This window comes from Palaemon carinicauda, chromosome 28 (assembly GCF_036898095.1).
Source record: "Palaemon carinicauda isolate YSFRI2023 chromosome 28, ASM3689809v2, whole genome shotgun sequence".
NCBI classification, from domain to species: domain Eukaryota; kingdom Metazoa; phylum Arthropoda; class Malacostraca; order Decapoda; family Palaemonidae; genus Palaemon; species Palaemon carinicauda.
Window position 1 is genome coordinate 93,078,216 of NC_090752.1, and position 22,737 is coordinate 93,100,952.

The following is a 22,737-nucleotide window of genomic DNA, read 5'->3' on the forward strand; positions in this document are numbered from 1 at the left end:
ACAAAATTTGTGAATGTTGCCAATCTACTAGATAACCACATATATTACTATGTACACAAATGGCATTACTTTTGTTGTTTGGTCTTATACTTATGATTTAAAATTCGTTTGGGGAAGCCTATAGGTCTATCTGCCGAGTCATCCGCGGCCATTGCCTAGCCCTCTTTAATCCTAGCTTGGGTGGAGAGGGAGCTTGGGCGCTGGTCATATGAATATATGGTCAGTCTCTAAAGTATTGTCCTTCTTCATAGTGCAATGTCACTGTCCCTTGCCTGTGCCATTCATGAGCGACCTTTAAACGATAGACCTGCCTCTCAAAGGAAGGTAGCTAAGAGAATAATTAAGAATAGAAGCAGGAAGAGAATTCCAAAGTTTGGCAACATAAATGAAAGAAACAATCGCTGAAATTTGTAATATTAAGAGAAGCAACGATCTTCGGAGAGTGAAATGTGTTCAGGTTGTACCAACCGTGTGTCACACGATCATACATTGTAATGACATTTCATTTTGTGTATATATTATGCTTGTATCTTCGCTCTCCCCTCGCACTAAAAAGAACCTGAAATAACATGTATGTTTTTCTCACCGTTAACTGTTAACCGATGCGTGTCGGTTTGAACAGGAAATTTCCTGTTGCATTGAGTCTTTGTATATAAAGGAGAGTGTTCTGTAATAAAGTTACTCAGTTGCTTTCATCCTGTCTTTGAGTCACAACCTTCTCTTAGCAGGTCACATTGGTGACCCTGGATGTCGACTCGCTCCTACCGCCTTCCACCCCCCCTCGCCCCTCCGTCGTTGGTACTAAGGCGGACTCTACAGAAGTTGGCGCTGAGGCTGCCCCATTGAAATTTTCGTCATTCGCCAGAGGAGAGGCGTTTGCTTGGTTTCAGCACGCAGAAGTCCAGTTTCGCATCAAGGGCGTGACTCACTCAACCACCAAAGCAGATTATGTTTTCGCGGCGATACCCGATGACACTTTCCCGGAAATATCCGACTGGCTTTGTGAACAAGGAGACACCCCAATAGCGTATGACGCCCTCAAAAAATACCTTCTGCAGCAGTATTCGCCGTCGCCAGCCGCCCGTATAGCAAAGTTTTTTCAGCTCTCTCAACAACCTTTGGGGGACCAAAGGGCTTCGCTTGCCCTCAGGGAAATGACCAGTATCGCTCGCCGCAGACGGCTCTCCTCGTAAGGTGAACCTACTCCGTGCCCTTTGGATATACCGTTTACCCAAACCTGTATGCGCTGCCGTACCCGATGTCGATAGTTTACCCATAAAGGACTTGATGATCAAAGCCAACGCCCTTATGGACAGCCACTTTAAGACCTCCATCAACGCCTCCACTCCTGACAAAGAGGACACCTATTCAATGTCAACCGAAGCTGATGCGAATGCCATAGGACATACACGCCCACCCCGTGACGTGCCGAAGCGACGATAAAGCCACCCACCACCCACCACTCGCTCGCGCCCCAACCAGCGACTTCTACAGCCACTTACTACCTCCCGTCTGCCGCAGTTTTGCTACTACCACTATAGATTCGGGGCAACTGCGAAAAAGCGTACCAAGGATTGTCAGTGGCCAAAAAACGTGTAAGTAGGCCATCGCTCGTGGTGGTGGCCTCCCGTGTTTCTAATCTTTTCTTTTTACGTAATGCAGGAACGGGCGTGCGGTTTTTGGTAGACACAGGTGTTTGTCGTTCTCTTTTGCCACGGGAACTCTTTAGGACATGACGTAGTCTGTCTACGTCTGCTGACGTCCGCTTGGTAGCTGCCAACGGATTTGCAATACCAACCTACGGTTACGAGAACTTCACATTATCGTTTGGAAACGGTAAATTTAATTGGAAGTTTCTTGTTGCTGACGTCACATTGCCAATCCTCGGTGCGGATTTCCTCTCTCATTTCCACCTTCTGGTCGATGTCGCCCACCGAAGATTGGTCAACGCAGACACGTACTTGTCGACACCTCTTCCACCCGCCTCCTCCAACCTCGCTCTCCACATCAGCGTACCCACGGATGCCTATGCCTACCTCCTCACGTCGTACCTGGAAGTTTTCCGTCCAGAACTTCGCCAAACGCCCACGGCTCCTGACAAGCACGGTATTTATCACCATATCAAGAGAACGAGACACCCAGTCTTCGTAAAATTCAGACGTCTGGCACCGGAACGATTGGCAGCTGCCAAACAGACGTTCACCGAAATGGAGGAAATGGGCCTTTGCCAAAAGGCCTCCAGCCCATGGTCGTCACCCTTACACATCGTTCTGAAGAAAGACGGCTCCCTCTATCTGTGCGGGGATTACAGGCGCCTGAACATGCAAACAGAACCGGATCACTACCCCCTCCCAAACATCGCCGACGTGACCTCCTACCTGCACAAAGCAAAGGTTTTCTCTACGCTCAACCTCCTGAAGGGGTATTATCAGGTGCCTATGAACCCAGAAGACATCCCCAAGACTGCCATCATCACTCCGTTTGGTATATACACCTTCAATTACTCCTGTTTTGGCCTTCGTAATGATGGGGCCACGTTTCAACGTCTCATGGATGGCATCTTAGGAGACCTCCCCTTCTATGTATGTTATGTGGACGACATACTTGTGTTCTCCTCAAAAGAGGAACACCTCCGTCACCTGCGCATCGTGCTCGACCGCTTACAACAAAACGGCCTTGTAGTCCGGTGCAACAAGTGTACCTTTGGCGCCAACAAAGTGTCGTTCTTAGGGCACCGCATCACTCCTGAAGGAGTCCATCCCCTCCCTGAGAAGGTAGCAGCCGTTTAGGACTTCCCCGCGCCCTCGACCGTCAAAGCTCTGCAGGAATTCTTTGGCGTGATCAACTATTATCACCGTTTTCTGCCAGCCATTGCTGCCACTCTTGCTCCCCTCTACGCCTCCCTCTAGGCCATGACAAAGGACCTGAAGTGGGGTCCCCTTCAGGAAGCGGCCTTCTGCAATGCAAAGAAGGCCCTATCAACAGTTGTGGCTCCCACTTTTCCTATCCCACATGCCCCTCTCCTTCTCTCCACCGATGCCAGCGGCGTCACTGTTGGTGCAGTACTCGAGCAGGTGGTCAACGGCTTGCCCCTCCCATTAGCCTTCTTCGGCAGAAAACTGTTCAAGGCAGAATTGGGTTATTCTACCTTCGATCGCGAATTGCTGGCGGTGCACTTGGCTGTCCGTCACTTTTGCCATTTCTTAGAAGGTACACCCTTTGTCATTCGCACAGACCACATGCCTCGGGTGCACGCCTTCACTCGACAATCTGACGCCTGGTCCGCCCGTCAACGCCGACAGCTCTCCACCGTAGCTGAATACAATTGCACCCTTCAATACGTCCCTGGGAAAATTAATCCCGTTGCCGATGCCCTGTCAAGAAACATGTTGGCTGCCGTTCAACTGGGATTGGATTACAATGCCTTAGCTGAAGCCCAACGACAGGATCTAGAGTATCAAGCATGTAGGACAACCTGCACGTCCCTCCGTTGGGAAGACTTCCCCCTGAAAGACTCCAACACCACCCTCCTCTGTGACGTCAGTATTGGTAGATCTCAACCTTGGATTCCTGTTAGATTTCATTCACAGACTTTCACATCCCTCGTGCTGTTCTACTGCACAGCTGCTGAAGATGAAGTTCATTTGGCACGGCATTTCTAAGGATGCTAAGGATTGGGTCCGCGCCTGTACTTCTTGCCAAACTTCCAAAGTACATCGACACACGGACTCAGGAGTGGGCACCTTTCCTCAACCTCAGCGTCGTTTCGCACACATTCACGTCGAAGTTGTAGGCCCCCTACCCACATCACAAGGACATCGTTACCTGTTTACCGTCATCGACCGCTCCACTCGTTGGCCTGAAGCTATTCCCATGGAAACTGCAACGTTCGCCTCATGTACATCTGCCTTACTCTCAGGATGGATTGCAAGATTTGGTATCCCTGAGCATATTACTTCTGACAGGGGTACCACTTTCACCTCTCAATTGTGGACATCATTAGCGAATCTCCTGGGCATCACCCTACATCAGACAACTGCCTACAACCCCACTGCCAATGGAATATTTGAACGTTTTCATCGCTCCCTCAAAGCACCTTTGATGTCCCGCTGCAAGTATTCCAACTGGTTTACTCAGCTTCCCTGGGTCCTCCTGGGACTAAAGACCACTCCCAAAGACGCCCTCGACGTTTCGGCAGCTGAAATGGTGTATGGCGACCCGTTGGTTGTCCCTGCTGAATTTTTTCCTTCTACATCCTCCTCCGACGATCTCCAGCGCATACGTCACGTCGTGGGAAAATTTACTCCATGCCGCCAGACTTACAAGCCCCCAGCGTAGTATCACATACCAACAGACTTGCACTCTGCAACACACGTCTTCCTGCGCAATGACACTATACATGAATTACCCAAAATATAAACTCACTCTCTCTCTCTTTCTCTCTCTCTCTCTTTCTCTCTCTCTCTGTGGGTGTGGGTGTGTGGGTGTGGGTGTGTGTGTGTGTGTGTGTGTGTGTGTGTGTTTCATTATAGCTACTCAGGATACAGCTCACAACATCATTAGATGTCTCTTCCCCAGAAAGTGGCAATAAAACCCAACAACTTGAAACGCCTAGCGCCATCATGTGGAGACAACTATCAGGGTCCAAAGACCTTTTTTGTGTTCAGGATCAACATCATAAAATAATGAAGACATTACCCAGCCTGTTCCCTATTCACACTTTACGACTACAAGGGGATGCTTGTATCAGGAAAGCAAGAACTACTATAAAATTTGGTGTTTACGCAGTTTAGACAACACCTTTGATAAGAGAAAAATATGATACCAGTATCAGTCATATTTTGTTATTTTGTTGACATGATGGCATATGTATTACTGCAATTTATCTATTTTACCTAAAGTTTGAAATGTTTCCGCGTGTGTGATTGTGAGGAAATCCCTTTATGATAAGTTCTTCTACACGCCAGGATTCGAACTTATGCCTGAGGGAAGATCCAGGCCCTGCCCAGTTGGCAGAAATATACTAAGCAACACAGCACCCGGGGAGAGATTCAGACAATGTCCCCTATATAATAAGATCTAATCACTGCTAAGTTCCCACTTCTGACAGATCCTTTCATCCGTAACTTTTTGAGTTAGGCTGTTGACAAACAAACAAACAGAAGAAAGTGACAATAGAACATCATTGCCGGAAATAAATATATTACTAAATAGAGAAGCAGCTGAATTTCCATAGACTTAGTGAATGTGAATAAAAAAATGAAATAAATGTGATATTGGTTTTAATGAAGTGATCATAAGTGTATTCACTATTTAATGGATGAATAATAATTGAAATTTACATTTATACAAATATATTCATGAACATAATATTGTTTCCATAAAAGTGACTTACTATTTAAATAGGATTTTATTCAAAACTAACTCCAGTATCATTTTCTAAAATTGTTGAATTCAATGTTAGCGCTTATAGGACTTGAGAAATCCTACTCATTGTCAATGAATAATTCTTGATTATTTTTCAAAAGTCTAAAATTAATTTATCATTAATGATTTGGAAAATTATTTCACCATTTATGGTTAACTGACTAGAACAACAATTGCCCATAATTCTGCCTATCAAGTTAAAAACGGGATCTTTTCGCCGTAAAAGCTATTATGAATTAGTCATAAAAATAGTCATATAAAACAGTTTGATCTAAAAATAGAGGACAAACAAAGCAGCAGAATCGACGACGAATCTCATATATATTAGAATCTGGGTCATGCCTGTATGTATATGAACTTTCAACCTTGACCATAAGCATATAAGAATGTTTGCTTGAATGTCTACATATACACACCACATATATACACATTATATACATATACATAATATGTCCTTCCACTCCCATCTGTTGACTAATTACAGCTGTTGGTAATGATGATGATACATGCATATACTGTACATACATACATACATATATACTGTACATTCATACATATATACTCTGATATTTGAAAGACTGCATGAAAAATAAAATGTAAAAATATATCAACAATGCCCCTTTCCCTCGGCCACACGGCTGGTCGAACTGGGGTTCATAGACTTGGAATAATCTTTGGACCTAGCAAAACGTGGACCTACTAGTGAATCACCTTATTGCACCTTCCGAAAGATGCAAATCGGGTCACCAAATACCTACTCGAAGTGTTTTTATTAAGTAATATCCCGCTTTATGATGGTTCAACGTATGTCAGTTCCGACTTAACACTCTTTTCAAAACTACGCCGTTTTATCCCACCTTACGTCGGTCTGTACGTCATAAAATGATAATTATGTACTGTACTGTACAGTAATGTACTTCATATGAAAGCTTATCATTTTAAGATCTGGTTGTTATACAGTGAAGGCAATTTACAAGTTCTTTTCCGTGTTCAGAACATGTATAAGAAACTTTTAAGTAGCTTTATAAAACAAAAATTCCGACTAACGTTGAAATCTTAGATCGAATTAATGAAATAGTCAAGAATATTATTATGTCTGTATGTACAGTATGTATGTATGTATATAAATATATATATAAATAAATATATATATATATATATATATATATATATATATATATATGTATATATATATATGTATATATATATATATATATATATATGTATATATATATATATATATATATTGCTCTGGAGATGTCAACACTAAATTATAATTCCAAAGGTCAGTTTATTAAGAATAAGGTAGCTACCCTAATGGCCTGCTCTGCGGTGGTTTGCTCTCTAGTTCACATCCATTTATCATATAATATGGAATTTTTAATGAAATTGCTTTCCATGTGTTCTGCACCTTAGATACTCAATTGGGTTTAACCACTGGAAAAGAGAACTTAACAGTGGAGTCACCAACCAACAGTCAGATATTTATCTACACAATTACATTTTCCTAATTAACAATATGTGATGAGTATTCCTTCCTTATAGAAACTCAAAGCATAATGGAGAGAGAGAGAGAGAGAGAGAGAGAGAGAGAGAGAGAGAGAGAGAAAGAGAGAGAGAGAGAGATCCGTATATTTTCTCATTGCTTAGAACAATGTTATTTCCCCCGACACGTCTCTTCAACCGTAACAACTTTCCGCAACGTCACCTCGTTTAATCCCCTTAACGCCTCCTTTTCATATTTCGACCCTAACCCCGTAGTTAGTGTTGGCTTTATCCTTCCATTCGAGTATTACCTTGTAAAAATGGAGCCACGAGACGCCATAAAGGGCTTTCTGAAAGGCGTTATAACTTGGCGCTCCATTGAAAATTAACTCACGTTCATCATCCTTGTTAAAATGCTGAAGGAGTCTGTGGAGGCTTAACAGCAGGGATTTAAGGGTCTAAGAGGGGAGGAGGGGGGAGAACATGATGGTTGTGAGGGAAATAATACGAAGACCTGTATTTTGGCTCTTTAGAAACTACAATTCTTAAATGGGAATTCTTTCTGGAGGTTAAAGTATTTGTTTTATTTATTTCTCGTCTCTCTTTGTTTTGGTTGAGGGGGGGGGGATTCCTGGGGTTGATAAAGTCATTCAGGTGTTCATCCTAGTCCTTCTGACTCAAAAAAATAATAATATTGCGGTAATACTGAAGACTGGAAATTCAAGTTTATTACTTCTAACAAAATCACCAGAAAATAAGCCTTGAAAATAATAAGAGGTACGAATTCTAGATAAAACCACCAGAAAAATACGTCTTGAAAATAATAAGAGGTACAAATTCTAGATAAAACCACCAGAAAATTAGCTTTGAAAAAAAATACAATAACAGAGGTATGACTTCTAAATAAATCAATAAAAAATAAGCCTTGGAAAGAAAAATAGAAGTAAGGCTAAATCAACAAGGCAAATATAAACATGATCGACGACAATATGTATAAAGTACAGATGGACTCGGGAATTCCTGGTTCATCTCGCTCTAAGAAAGTACATCCTGTCCACCCTTACTGCGCGGGGAGTTCCTGTGTGGAGTGCCTCCCACCACCCTTGCCCTCTCTCCCCTCATTACATGTTTAGTTACACGCCATGCAGTAAGGGTGTGACACGGTGAACTTCCTCAGAGCAAGGTGTGCCAGGTATTTATGTGTCCAACTGTACATTACCACACGTTTCCATAAAAGCACTAGAACTAATCAGGAAAATTCAGCGCAATATTTTTGATGGATTCTGAATTTACGAGCAAACAAACAGTTAACCTTGCCTATAATACACTTATGGAAAAGACACCAACAGTTCATTATTTAGTTTTTATCATTGATAATGAGCAAACACTTAAAGGGAAATATCCTCAAAGATCATTAAATAATAAAAAAAGAAAATCTTTCATCACGACAAAAATTCTAATGCGATAAAATAAACTGTGAGAAAAGAACCAAATGGTACAAGTTTGAAAATAATCCAGCACAAAGATAAATATATCCATTCTTAAACATATAAAATAAAAATGAAACAAAGAAAAACGAAAGTCCATTACAAAAGAAAAGCCGAATGATAGACAAGCAGGGTATAACATCTGGTAAAAAAACTGGCAGCTAAAATGGCAGATGCCAATTAAATTCGTCCTTTCAGGCACACCAAAAATAAATACACAATTGTTTCCAGAGAAGAGAAACTTCAGCTAAATCATGAATAAACCTTGGAGATATAAAATATTACTGGGGGAGGAATCATTAGTAAAGAAACTGCGAAGGAAAAGCTTGCGATCAAAGCTTCATTTTGGAACAATTTCGAGGAATTTTGTGGGAAATTTTGTGAGAAATAACATCAATAACAATTATCATTATATTCACCCTCCTCCTCATCATCATTAATAATATTATTGGTGTACCCTACCCAATGAAATTCTAAGCAATATTTCAGTAATTCTGAATGAACATAATTCTTGCAATATCTATACTATCTTTTTCTAAATGTTCTTATATAATATTTTTATGTTATAATTATCATTATAATCATTATAGTTGTAATTAATATCATAATTATTCAAACAATTGATCTTTCATAAGGAACAAGCTTGAAAAGACCATTAAGGGGAAGAAAGACAATAACAAATTAATAAATATAAACTTAACCAACCAAGAAATTCAATACAGGACGACGGTTAAACAGCGAACATAAGACGTAAGGGGAAAGAGTGCATGAATTTGTAATTCTGTTTCAAGATATTTAGAATATTCCTCAACCCCCCCCCCCACCCCCCCCCCCCCCCCCAAAAAAAAAAAAATATATGAAATTTAAAATAATGGGTTTTATGTATCACAAAACTAAATGTTATAAATATTTCTATAATTCCCATCCCAATTTTAGTGACATACACTATTAATATCAAAACTTCCCCATTTCCTAATGTTTATTAATACCTTTTTCACACTGAAAACCTTGAACCCCGTAAGGAAATCAGTACACCAAATTATTTTGGACTTGAAAGACAGGATGAAATTACTTTCCTTCTTTTAATGATGTACAGTTGGACACAAGAGTCTCTGGTACAGCTTGCTCCGATGAAGTGCACCATGTCACACCCTTACTGAGTGGCAGGTAACTAAAAAGATAACGTTGGGAAAGCTTTCAGAGGGGCTGGGCTGGACTAAATACAGGAACTCGCCACGCAGTAATGGTGTGGCTGGGTGCACTTCCTCAGAGCGACACGTACCATGATTTCCTGTGTCCAACTGTACGTGAATTTGACACACACTAATAATAATAATAATAATAATAATAATAATAATAATAATAATAATAATAATAATACTTTCTGGAAAATCAAAGGATCCAATAACTCTCTAGCAATAGCATCTCCACGAGTGGCTGGTAATAATAATGGGGTATCAGATTTCTCCTAAACTCCAGTCTTAAAAAACAGGATGGGATCCCAATGCCTACAGGGAAGGAGAAATGTTTATTGGTCTTCTTTGGTGTATTCAAGACCATTCTTGAAAAACGTTACCAAAAATATTAGAAAACATTACAAATAAAACTAAACACTCGACTTAAATTCTAATCTTATTTAAAATAAAACAAATCTTAATATTCCAACTAAACACATTATCATCAGCGAGACAAATTCGTAGGTAAATCATTCTAAAATCTTTTTCATACTTACAAACAAATTCTGATAAAGCGGAGCTCTAAGGCTTAAAGGTTTAAAGGCCACTCATGAATGGCAGAGGCAAGGAACAGTGACATTGCCCTATAAAGTAGGACAATGCCCTAGAGACTGACCATGTATATGCTGTAAATGATCATGCGGCCAAGGCCCCTCTCCGACCAAGGAAGACCAGGCAACTGCTGCTGATGACTCAGCAGTTAGACATATAGAAGCCCACAAACACCCATCCATAGCTCACAAGGATGGTGAGATTGCAGCGACCAAAGAAACTAACGAGTTTAAGTGGGACTCAAACCACAGTCAGGCGCTCACCAGTCAGGGACGTTACCACACCAGCCACCAACTCCAATGTCAATCTATTCACCCAAATTAACAAGGGCATAATTCTTGCCTGGCGAGATGAATGGATTCATTACAGATGCCAAAAAGTAATCACTGCATAATAGATAATACAATTTTATACTTGGCGCCGAGGAGCATTTATCACCGAAAACAAATTTAGAAAATGAAACGGATTTTTCAGAACGTGTTTTATCAACGTCCGTCTCGATGACAGAGCTGATACATCACGGGTATCTCGCCCATGTAAAAACCATGGAATGAAAAACGGGAGGACTGTGAGCAAAAGAGGACTCTGGTGACCATTATTTTCCCACTCAATAATTAATCTAAATCAGAGGGGATCATTAGATTCCGTTCTGAACTGGCTTATCGTCCTTATCTCCATCGTTTTACGAAAGAGCCCGAAACGTTCATTACTTCCTTTCAAACGTCATTTCTCTCAGAATTAATATTTATATTATTATTATTATCATTATTATTATTATTATTATTATTATTATTAGCTAAGGGTTATATCCCTGTTTGTAAAACCAACGACACCAACATGAAAAATAGCCCAGTGAGGAATGAAAATAACCATAGGATTGTGTGCCCGAGTGTACCTCAAGGATGACAACTAACCCAAGACCACGGTACAGAGGCTATGGCACTGCCAAGACAAGAGAGCAATGGTTTGATTTTAGAGTGTCCTCCTAGAAGAGTTGCTTACCATAGCTAAGGAGTCTTTTGTACCCTTACCGAATGGAAAGTAGCCAATAAACAATAACAGTGCAATTAGGAAGATTATTTCAATATATGTAACACCAGGTGCATATAAGTCATTCAGTCAATATCATCAAATCAAGAGATGTGGTCTTATGCTATTAGCCTTTTTCCATTTAATCTTTTCCCATTACCAGAATCAGCTGATTTGCAAACATAGCATTCATTTGCTATTTCTAATGTTACTAGTGTACCCAAGTCGTCAAAAATGACGTCTAAATAATGAAATAGATATGCAGACAAACGCACAGAGATTCAACCCTTCCCACCCCTCCCCCCATTTATAACTACAACCCGCTGGTTCGGCAATTTGTGTGAGAGTATGGTTTACGAGTGTACCTCTCGGGGTATCCCCTCTCACCTGGGTATGGCTACTTCTCTCCCCGTGAGCGTCACAGGATATATATATATATATATAATATATATATATAGTCAGACACTCGGTCTTTATCATACATGGGAGATGTAATGACTTGACTTCATTTGGAGCAATTATAATATGCTACAATAATAACCCTGATATATTGCTTTAAAATTACAAAGTTACCTTCCATCAATTTCCTCCCAGAATGAAAAAAAAAATCGAACATGAATACACCTAAATACTCCGTCATATGCTAAATGAAATTTAATCACTCGACTCTCTCTATAGTCTGGATAAACAATTTTCTATTGTTAAATGGAATCTTATTTTGCAGTATGAAAAGTATTGTTAATCGACTTCTGATAAATCTAATAATAGGACACGTTTCGAAAAAGAATATCTCAAGTAAATTAAGAATCCTTATTAGCACAATTCTCTGTCAGAGACTTATTTTCTAAATAGTAGAATATATATTCAGAAAAAAAGGAACATATAAAAAAGAAAACTTATGAATATTAATTTGCATAACGTTCCAGCTTTCCCATTGGTACCAACACTTACTATCAGTGCATTTAAAACATTGCTTTTAGTTCTGCAGCAAATCTAGAGCTTCCATCGACTCGTTATTATTTAAGGTTATTTTTTCAGTTTGAAATGTCATGATGACACAGAGCTGCCATTTATCAAATGAAATATTTCCAGTGAGAGAGGTTACAAATTGCAAAGTGTTTCAAGAGGAGCATTGCTTGCAGCAACAACAAAACTCTCCCAAACACAAAAAGTTTAATCATGCAATAATATGAACTATGAGAAAAGAAACCAATGATAAAAGTTTAAAATTATATATGTTCATTAAAAAAAATGTGAAGTTAAAACGAGTCAATTTAATAAAAGGCCGTTATATACCATAGGTCCTCTGGACTTAAATGAATGGCAATATTACATGTTTATTAAACAAAGCAGAAAATCACACTTTAGTGATGAAAAAAAAAATAAAATCATAGATATATGGATTGAGTGGTGGGAAAGGGATAGCGCCATATGGGATCTAACGTAATCAAATACTGACACTGAGTTAAGTAGTTAGTTACCCGACATGATCAGTCTAAAACTTGTTTTACGAGGAATGGTAAACAATCGATCTGTCAATGCCGGTCAGAAAAAAACAACAAATGCACCCGTTTCTAGTCTACTGCAGGACAAAGGCCTCAGACATGTAAATTCATGTCTGGAGTTTGGCCAGTTCTAATTCCCACGCTGGCCAGTGCAGATTGGTGATGATCAGAGATTTTCGTCTGATCGCTCACAGCAAACCAACACACAGTAGTATGGGTGGCCCTGACTAGTACAGCTTTGTTGATAGCAAAACCTTTCACCAAGTTTTATATATATATATATATATATATATGTATATCTAAATATATATATATATATATATATATATGTATATATATGTGTGTGTATATACATACATAAATATATATATATATATATATATATAATATATATATAAATATATATATATATGTGTGTGTATATACATACATAAATATATATATATATATATATATATCTATATATATATATATTATATATACATATACAGTAAATCCTCCTTGTCATCGGTCATTAGGTTCAAGCCCGCCTCCCAACGGATTGGGAATTCAGCGGGAAATAGGCGACCTTCCCTCTGATTGTGTGAAAATTTTCTCCAATAAAATACAGCAGAGTATTGACAATATTAATATCATTACTTTTAAGTGTTGTATTACACTAAACTGCTTAATATAAAACAATAAAAGTACTGTATGCAGTACCGTATATTGCTGTAGTGATAACATTATGCCTGTAATATCAAAATGATAATAATAATAATCTATATATTAATACGATCGCATGTGTGTTATTTATTTTGTGTGTCATGCTTTAAAGAAAACGGAAATAATTTCATGGTATACTTCAACAAACTCACGCTTTAAAGAAAACGGAAATAATTTCATGGTATACTCTTACAAATTCACATTAAATTTTGATAACTTAACCAAAGTACATCTTATATAGTTTTCCCAATCTTGTCTTTAGCACCTGACTTTTTTTTTAAATATTAGACAAAAAATTGAGTTCTATCAATTTCCATAACCTAGATTATAAAATTAATCTTGGGACATGTTATTCAAACATGAATAGGTTAGGAACAAGATAATTAGTATTGAAAATATCATTTAGTGTAATTTACACGGGTTCCGCTAGTAATAATAATAATAATAATAATAATAATATTAATAATAAAACATTGAAGAAATAACAAACAAATACCTAATAACTTATATCATTAACACATGGAAACTATTCCATATTTCTAATTACTATTTTCTAAAAGAGGTTAAAAAACATACAGTTTATGATTATGTAATATTTGATAATATATATAAAGCAAAAAAATTTTGTAATATGTGATTAGCAATATGAAGATTCAGATAATGTCGACTCTCTCTCTCTCTCTCTCTCTCTCTCTCTCTCTCTCCCTCTCTCTCTCTCTCTCACTCTCTCTCTCTCTCTCATGAAAATAAAATTTGGGGAAATTCAATTGTTCTTATTTCATCATAAGCTTGAACACTTCTCATTCAGATAAAGTATATCAATTCAGAATACGAATAAAAAAGTCGGAATTCATACAAAAAATCTCAAATAATCCTCATAACATTCTTATTTGTAAACATAAATATTGCACTAATAATTAAAGATGGTTCTTTCAAGATATAATATAACATAGACTATGTTCAACTTTACCCAACAGTAATATTCCATATTAGTATATCACTGTAGTAAGTACAACAAAAAATACTTCCTCGTCTTTAAAAACAGGCGTTTGTGGCTAGAAAAAGAAAAAAAGAAAAAAGAAAAGAAAAAAAAGACATCGAGCAAAACTAACAAACCTGGCTGCAAACAATACATGGAAATGCTATTTCTATTTTATTGATAATTGTAAAAATACTGTTGGGTAGAATTCAACATATGTTATCATCTGACATTCTTTTAAGAGCTTTTTTCTTTTTTGAACATTTTTTTTTTTCGATAAATAAGAAAATTATAATAAAATTATTTCTTTAACAAAAGACCAAATGTCAGGCTTATCCCCATCCAATAAAAGAAAGTAGAGGATAAGAAGGAGGAGGAAACTTAGGCACAAGTGACGCTTTTTATTGAAGAAAAATTACATTAAAATGCGAATAACATGAATGAAAACCTAAATAAATAGCAAATATATAGAAAGAGAAGAATGGGAGAAACCTTTGGGATAACATTCGCATAACTACAGAAACCTCCTCTACTGAGTGGAGAGCAGACTACCAGCTGGATTTAAGTTATGACGCATGGTTTTAAAATTTTGCCAGTTGCTTCCTAGTTTAGCATAAGCGAATTTCTTGCGTATATTTTCTATAATGGTATAAATATCATATTTACACATACATAATATATACTGTATATATGTACACACATATATAATATCTATAAACAAAAACATTATAGTCTGCAAGAGATAAATTTCTGACTCACGTTTCCTTTCAACTGAAAAAGTAAGCCTACATGATAGAGCCCTGAATCCCCGCGTATGCCTCACGTCACCAGTTCAGCCAATTGTGAATGCGTAGAACTACCAGCATCTACTGGAGAAAAAAAAAAGGACTCGCCACTCTACTCCTAGAAACTTATTGTGAACCCAGAGCACCTTCCCATTCCTTTGTATAGACTAAAGAGGATGGCATGACGGCGTGTATGTAAAAAGTTTTTAAAACAATATAAAGATACAGGTTGTACTCACCTTATATAAGAGACACCCTCTTGTGGGGGTAGGCCTGTCACTTTCTCAAAGAATACCTGAGGGTATTCATTCTGGGGATCCTCACAAGTAGAAAGAGGACGTTTGGTCGGCATTTTCCTAGGAAGGTGAATGAGAATAAAGTTGTTAAGACCATGTTGCTTGTAGAAGGGAAAATAGATATTGATCATATGTAACGTTAATATATTAATAAGAATTTTTTCTGACGTGGCCCTACGATATTCCATTTGGATTTCACAAAATACAATATTCTAATAAAGAAACTCAACTCCAAAAATAGCTTCCTTTCATTACCTTGACAAGCAAACATCAGTAGTACTTAAATACCTTTTACTGTATTTCATTGATGGTTAAAATTAATTTTTAACTTATTTACGAATATTTTACAGAAGGTTCAAAAGTCGCTTAAGACTAGAAGCTAGAGACAGGACAATTTCCAAGAGACCGACCATTCATATATGTGATCAACGCTCGACCCCTTCTCCACCCTAGCTAGGACCAGGGATGGCTAGATAAAGGCTGCTGAGTCTATCAGCTCCCCAAAACCCCCATCACTAGCTCACAAGTACGGTGAGGTTACAAACGCTAGGAGAAACTATCGGGTTTCGGAGGAGTCGAACTCTCGTCCTAATAGGCTACTAAAACCTCGTTGATTAATTCACCACCAATAACAAAAAACCTGATAATGTCTTCATGACAAGTAGAATATAAAATTAAAGAAAAACCATGCAAATGATGATACAAGCATCAAATTTGGCACACTTTTTCTCCAAGTGATACTAAAACTCCAAGATGTCAGACATTTGTCAAGATCGCCACCAAATTAGCCACCCGAAGTTGATGTTCTGCTTTGAAATATTTGTAGTTACCCGAGTTGTACGATTTTGATATGGATTCCCATATTTTCAAGGCTACTGAATTAGAACTTAATGTTTAACAAGCACACTGACAAATTTTCCCCAAGAATTTACTGTTTACAACGTAACCTGATAAATATGTTTCAAGATTTTACTGTTTCTAAAAGCAAAACGAGACATATTTTTCTCACTAATTTTCTCATTGCAGATCCGTGGTAAACTTCATTGACTCGCAGGCTAAACTAGATGAGGGTAACACACTTCTCTGCGTGTGACAGAGTACGATTAGCGCCAAAATTTTAAAATTAATAAAATTGACAAAGTTCTTGTAGTGATTGTCAGGCACTACCAATACTCATTGGTGACACCAATGCTGTGAAACTCATTATGGGGTTCAGTGTCAGCTAAGTAGGAAATGTATGTATATTATACTGCAACAACCTACAAGTATTCCGAATGTTGCCTAAGCCTAAATCAGTTGGGCAGCCACACCTGAATAGACATGAGATGCCACGGTGTTGAAATCATTCATGGAAGGGCTAGAGGATGAAGGCAACAGTCCTTTCTATCATCCAATCAAGAAAAACCCCATTTCATCACACAATAACAGGCCAAGATCATTTCTAAGGAGAAAATCCTCGTGACTGTTAATCTCCTGTCAGAACAGGCAGCGTGATTACAAAGAATTCTTCAAGTTCGAGAATCAGTTACAACTTACATCACTCAGTGACAGTGGCAAGCTTCATACATGTCAGAAATCACAGCTGGTTAAAATAATTGATGCGCAAGTGAACACCCCAGACAGAGAACCAAAATCAGATGCAAACATCATTGATTGGTCAGAACTTACCTACATCTACGACACATAATTCAAAGGCATTTTATGACTATGCTAAAGAGGATATCACTGTAAAATGGCACCAGGTAGGCCTTAGATGTATAAAAAGAAATCTGAGACGAGGTCGAAAAGGGGAAAAGGAAGCAGAAGAAGGGTAACATGAACAAAACACCAAGTAATTGGCAAAGCTCCCTTTGTGATGCAAGCAACAAGACTGCTGTTCCACCACCTTGCGGAGATGTGTGAAGCAGAGACGACAAGCGCAGTCATCGTCATAAAAAGGAAAAGATGTTATTAGCAACATAATGAAGTCTCTGGAAGCAGTTTCCCTATTTTGTCACGAGGAACATGACACGAATATTTGTAAATGCCAGGGATGCAACGACTGATGGGAGAAAATTTATTATCATTAAGGCCAATGACACAGATTTGCTAGTCGTATAGCCATATCTGTGTTGCCATCCTTACAGGAAATAGGTCTTGAGAAAATGTGAATTGCCTTTAGCCAAGGAGCCAAGAGGGATCCCATACTTTCATGTTTTCACTGGATGTAACACTGTGTCTGTCTTCTATGGGAAAGAAGAGAAATCAGCATGTATTTGATGTTGTTTCTGAAACTTTCACTTATCTCAGCCAGCATTCGACATTGATTTGTGACCTTGACCTGTAGAAGTAGGAGAGATTCGTTGTCCTCACGTACGACAGATCAAGCACAGCTGTTAGTATGGACGAACCAGGAGTAGTTCTCTTTGCCTGCTAGCAGAGACCATACAACTCAATTACACCAACACAGGCAACACTCAGATGTACCAACCGTGTTTCACACAATTGTACATAATTCCTTTTGTATATATTATGCTTGTATCTTCGCTTTTCCCTCGCACTAAAACGAACATGAAAATTCATGTCTGGTTTTTCCTCTGTAATATTGTCTGTCTTGTGAACTTGTTATGTCCTGTTGCCTTGAGGTTTTGTATATAAGGAGAATGTTCTACAATAATATAACTCAGTCGTTTCCAACCTGCCTTTGAGTTCACAGCCTTACTCGGCACCGTCACATTGGTGACCCCAAAAGTCGACTCGCTCCCACTGCCTTCCACCCCCACCTCCCTTTCCCCTCCATCGTTGGTACTATGACGGAGGCGGACTCTACTACAGCAGTTGGCGCCGCGACCGGCCCATTGAAACTTTCACCGTTCGCCAGCAGAGAAGCGTTTGCTTGGTTTCAACGCGCTGAAGTCCACTTTCGTATCAGGGGCGTGACTCACTCAACCACCAAAGCGGATTATGTTCTCGCGGCGATACCCAAGGACACCTTCCCAGAAATATCCGACTGGCTTTGTGAACAAGGAGACACCCCAATAGCGTATGACGCCCTCAAAACATACCTTCTGCAGCAGTACTCGCCGTCGCCAGCCGCCCGTATAGCAAAGCTTTTTCAGCTCTCGCAACAAATGTTGGGGGACCAAAGGGCTTCGCTTGCCCTCAGGGAAATGACCAGTATCGCTCGCCTTCAACCTGCCGCAGACGGCTCTCCTCGTGAGGTGAACCTACTCCGTGCCCTTTGGATACGCCTTTTACCCGAACCTGTACGCGCTGCCATACCCGATGTCGATAGTTTACCCATAAAGGACTTGATGACCAAAGCCAACGCCCTTATGGACAGCCACTTCAAGACCTCCATAAACGCCTCCACCCCTGACGACAAGGATGCCTATTCAACGTCAACCGAAGCTGACACGAATGCCGTAGGACATACACGCCTACCACGTGACGTGCCGAAGCGGCGACAAAGCCGCCCACCACCCACAATCGCTCGCGCCCCAACGAATGACTTCTACAGCCACTTACTACCTCCCATCCGCCGCAGTTTTGCTACTACCACTTCAGATTTGGGGCAACCGCGAAGAAATGTGCCAAAGATTGTCAGTGGCCAAAAAACGTGTAAGTAGGTCATCGCTTGTGGCGGTGGCCTCACATGTTTCTAATTTTTTCTTTTTACAGGATGCAGGAACGGGCGTGCGATTTTTGGTAGACACGGGTGCTTGTCGTTTTCTTTTGCCAAGGAAACTCTTCAAGGCACAACGTAGTCTGTCTACATCTGCCGACGTTCGCTTGGTAAGCTGCCAACGGATCTGCGATACCCACCTACGGTTACGAGAACCTCACATTATCGTTCGGAAATGGTAAATTCAATTGGAAGTTTCTCGTTGCTGACGTCACAATGCCAATCCTCGGTGAGGATTTCCTCTCTCATTTCCACCTTCTGGTCGATGTCGCCCACAGACGATTGGTCAACGCAGACTCGTACTTGTCGACACCTCTTCAACCCGCACCCTCTAACCTCGCTCTCCACATCAGCGCACCCACGGATGCCTACGCCCACCTCCTCACGTCGTACCCGGAAGTTTTCCGTCCAGAACTTCGCCAAACGCCCACGGTTCCTGCCAAGCACGGTATTTATCACCATATCAAGACGACGAGACCCCCAGTCTTCGCAAAATTCAGACGTCTGGCCCCGGAACGATTGGCAGCCGCCAAACAGACGTTCGCCGAAATGGAGAAAATGGGCCTTTGCCAAAAGGCCTCCAGCCCATGGTCGTCACCCTTACACATCGTTCTGAAGAAAGACCGCTCCCTCCGTCCGTGCGGGGATTACAGGCGCCTGAACATGCAAACAGAACCGGATCACTAGCCCCTCCCAAACATTGCCGATGTAACCTCCTACCTGCACAAAGCGAAGGTTTTCTCTACGCTCGACCTCCTGAAGGGGTATTATCAGGTGCCTATGAACCCAGAAGACATCCCCAAGACTGCCATCACCACTCCGTTTGGCACATACACCTTCAATTACTCCTGTTTTGGCCTTCGTAATGCTGGGGCAACGTTTCAACGTCTCATGTATGGCATCTTAGGGGACCTCCCTTTCTGTGTATGTTATGTGGACGACATACTTGTGTTCTCCTCCTCAAAAGAGGAACACCTCCGTCACCTGCGCATCGTGCTCGACCGCCTGGAACAAAACGGCCTTGTAGTCCGGTACGAGAAGTGTACCTTTGGCGCCAACGAAGTGTTGTTCTTAGGGCACCGTATCACTCCTGAAGGAGTCCATCCCCTCCCTGAGAAGGTAGCAGCCGTTCAGAATTTCCCCGCGCCCTCGACCGTCAAAGCTCTGCAGGAATTCTTGGGCATGATCAACTATTATCAAAGTTTTCTGCCAGCCATTGCCGCCACTCTTGCTCCCCTCTACGCCTCCCTCAAGGGCAAGCCAAAGGACCTGAAGTGGGGTCCCCTTCAAGAAGCAGCCTTCTGCAATGCAAAGAAGGCCCTATCAACTGCTGCGGCTCTCACTTTTCCTATCCCACACGCCCCTCTCCTTCTCTCCACCGATGCCAGCGACGTCGCTATTGGTGCAGTACTCGAGTAGGTGGTCAAAGGCTCGCCCCGCCCATTGGCCTTCTTCAGCAGAAAACTGTCCAAGGCAGAATCGGGTTATTCTACCTTCGATCGAGAATTGCTGGCGGTGCACTTGGCTGTCCGTCACTTTCGCCATTTCTTAGAAGGTACGCCCTTCGTCATTCGCACAGACCACATGCCTCTGGTGCACGCCTTCACTCGACAGTCTGACGCCTGGTCCGCCCGTCAACGCCGACATCTCTCCGCCGTGGCTGAATACAATTGCACCCTCCAATACGTCCCTGGGAAAATTAATCCCGTTGCCGATGCCCTGTCAAGAAACACGTTGGCTGCCGTTCAACTGGGATTGGATTACAACGCCCTGGCTGAAGCCAAACGACAGGATCCAGAGTATCAAGCTTGTAGGACATCCTGCACGTCCCTCCGTTGGGAAGATTTTCCCCTCGAAGACTCCAACACCACCCTCCTCTATGACGTCAGTACTGGTAGACCGCGACCTTGGATTCCTGCTCCCATGCGCCGACAGGTGTTTGATTTCATCCACGGCCTTTCACATCCCTCGTGCCGTTCTACTGCACAGCTGCTGAAGGCAAAGTTCATTTGGCACGGCATTTCTAAGGATGCTAAGGATTGGGTCCGCGCCTGTACTTCTTGCCAAACTTCCAAAGTACATCGACACATGGATTCAGGAGTGGGCACCTTTCCTCAACCTCAGCGTCGTTTCGCACACATTCACGTCGACGTTGTAGGCCCCCTACCCACATCACAAGGACATCGTTACCTGTTTACCGTCATCGACCGCTCCACTCGTTGGCCTGCAGCCATTCCCATGGAAACTGCAACGTTCGCCTCATGTACATCTGCCTTACTCTCTGGATGGATTTCAAGATTCGGTATCCCTGAGCATATTACTTCTGACAGGGGAACCAACTTCACCTCTCAATTGTGGACGTCATTAGCGAATCTCCTGGGCATCACCCTACATCAGACAACGGCCTACAACCCCGCTGCCAATGGAATGGTTGAACGTTTTCATCGCACCCTCAAAGCAGCTTTGATGTCCCGCTGCAAGGATTGCAACTGGTTTACTCAGCTTCCCTGGGTCCTCCTTGGACTAAGGACCACTCCTAAAGACGCCCTCGACGTCTCGGCAGCTGAAATGGTGTATGGCGATCCGTTGGTCGTCCCTGCCGAATTTTTTCCTTCTACAACCTCCTCCGACGATCTCCAGCGCATACGTCACGTCGTGGGAAAATTTACTCCGTGCCGCCAGACTTACAAGCCCCCAGCGAAGCATCACATACCAACAGACTTGCACTCTGCAACGCACGTCTTCCTGCACAACGACACCAGCAAGCCACCACTAACGCCCCCTTACACGGGCCCTTTCCTTGTGATCCGACGCAGTCCAAAAGCATTCCTCTTAAACATTCGGGGCAAAGAAGACTGGGTCTCCATTGATCGCCTAAAACCTGCTTATCTTCTGCCAGATGACCCGCCTACAGTTCGCCTCTCTAGATCAGGGCACCCTATTTAACATGTACAGTATGTCATTTTTAGGTTGGGAGCCATGTACCAACCGTGTTTCACACAATTGTACATAATTCCTTTTGTATATATTATGCTTCTATCTTCGCTCTTCCCTCGCACTAAAACGAACATGAAAATTCATGTCTGGTTTTTCCTCTGTAATATTGTCTGTCTTGTGAACTTGTTATGTCCTGTTGCCTTGAGGTTTTGTATATAAGGAGAATGTTCTACAATAATATAACTCGGTCGTTTCCAACCTGCCTTTGAGTTCACAGCCTTACTCGGCGCCGTCACACAGAGAACACAAAGCATGCAGCCTATCGGGCTGGGATCATCTATGGCCAGGCAAATATCTCCAGACACGCGCAGTCCTGCTAAATGGGGGTGGATATAGAGAGAAGACCACTATGGCAAGGAGCTGTCTGGAACTAACAAAGTGTTCCTGTACGCAAGGTAGCAAAGGAAGATGCAAGTGCATAGAGTCAGCACTCCCTTGCATATCTCTCTGCTACTACGTATGTGAATAGTAGCAGGTGGAAGACAAGTGGCATGGTTTGATTATTATGGTGCAAAAGCTTACGAATTAAAAAACCGACTATCTCGTGTCCATCTTTAGAAAAAAATAGCAAAATCTTGAAAACCATGTCAT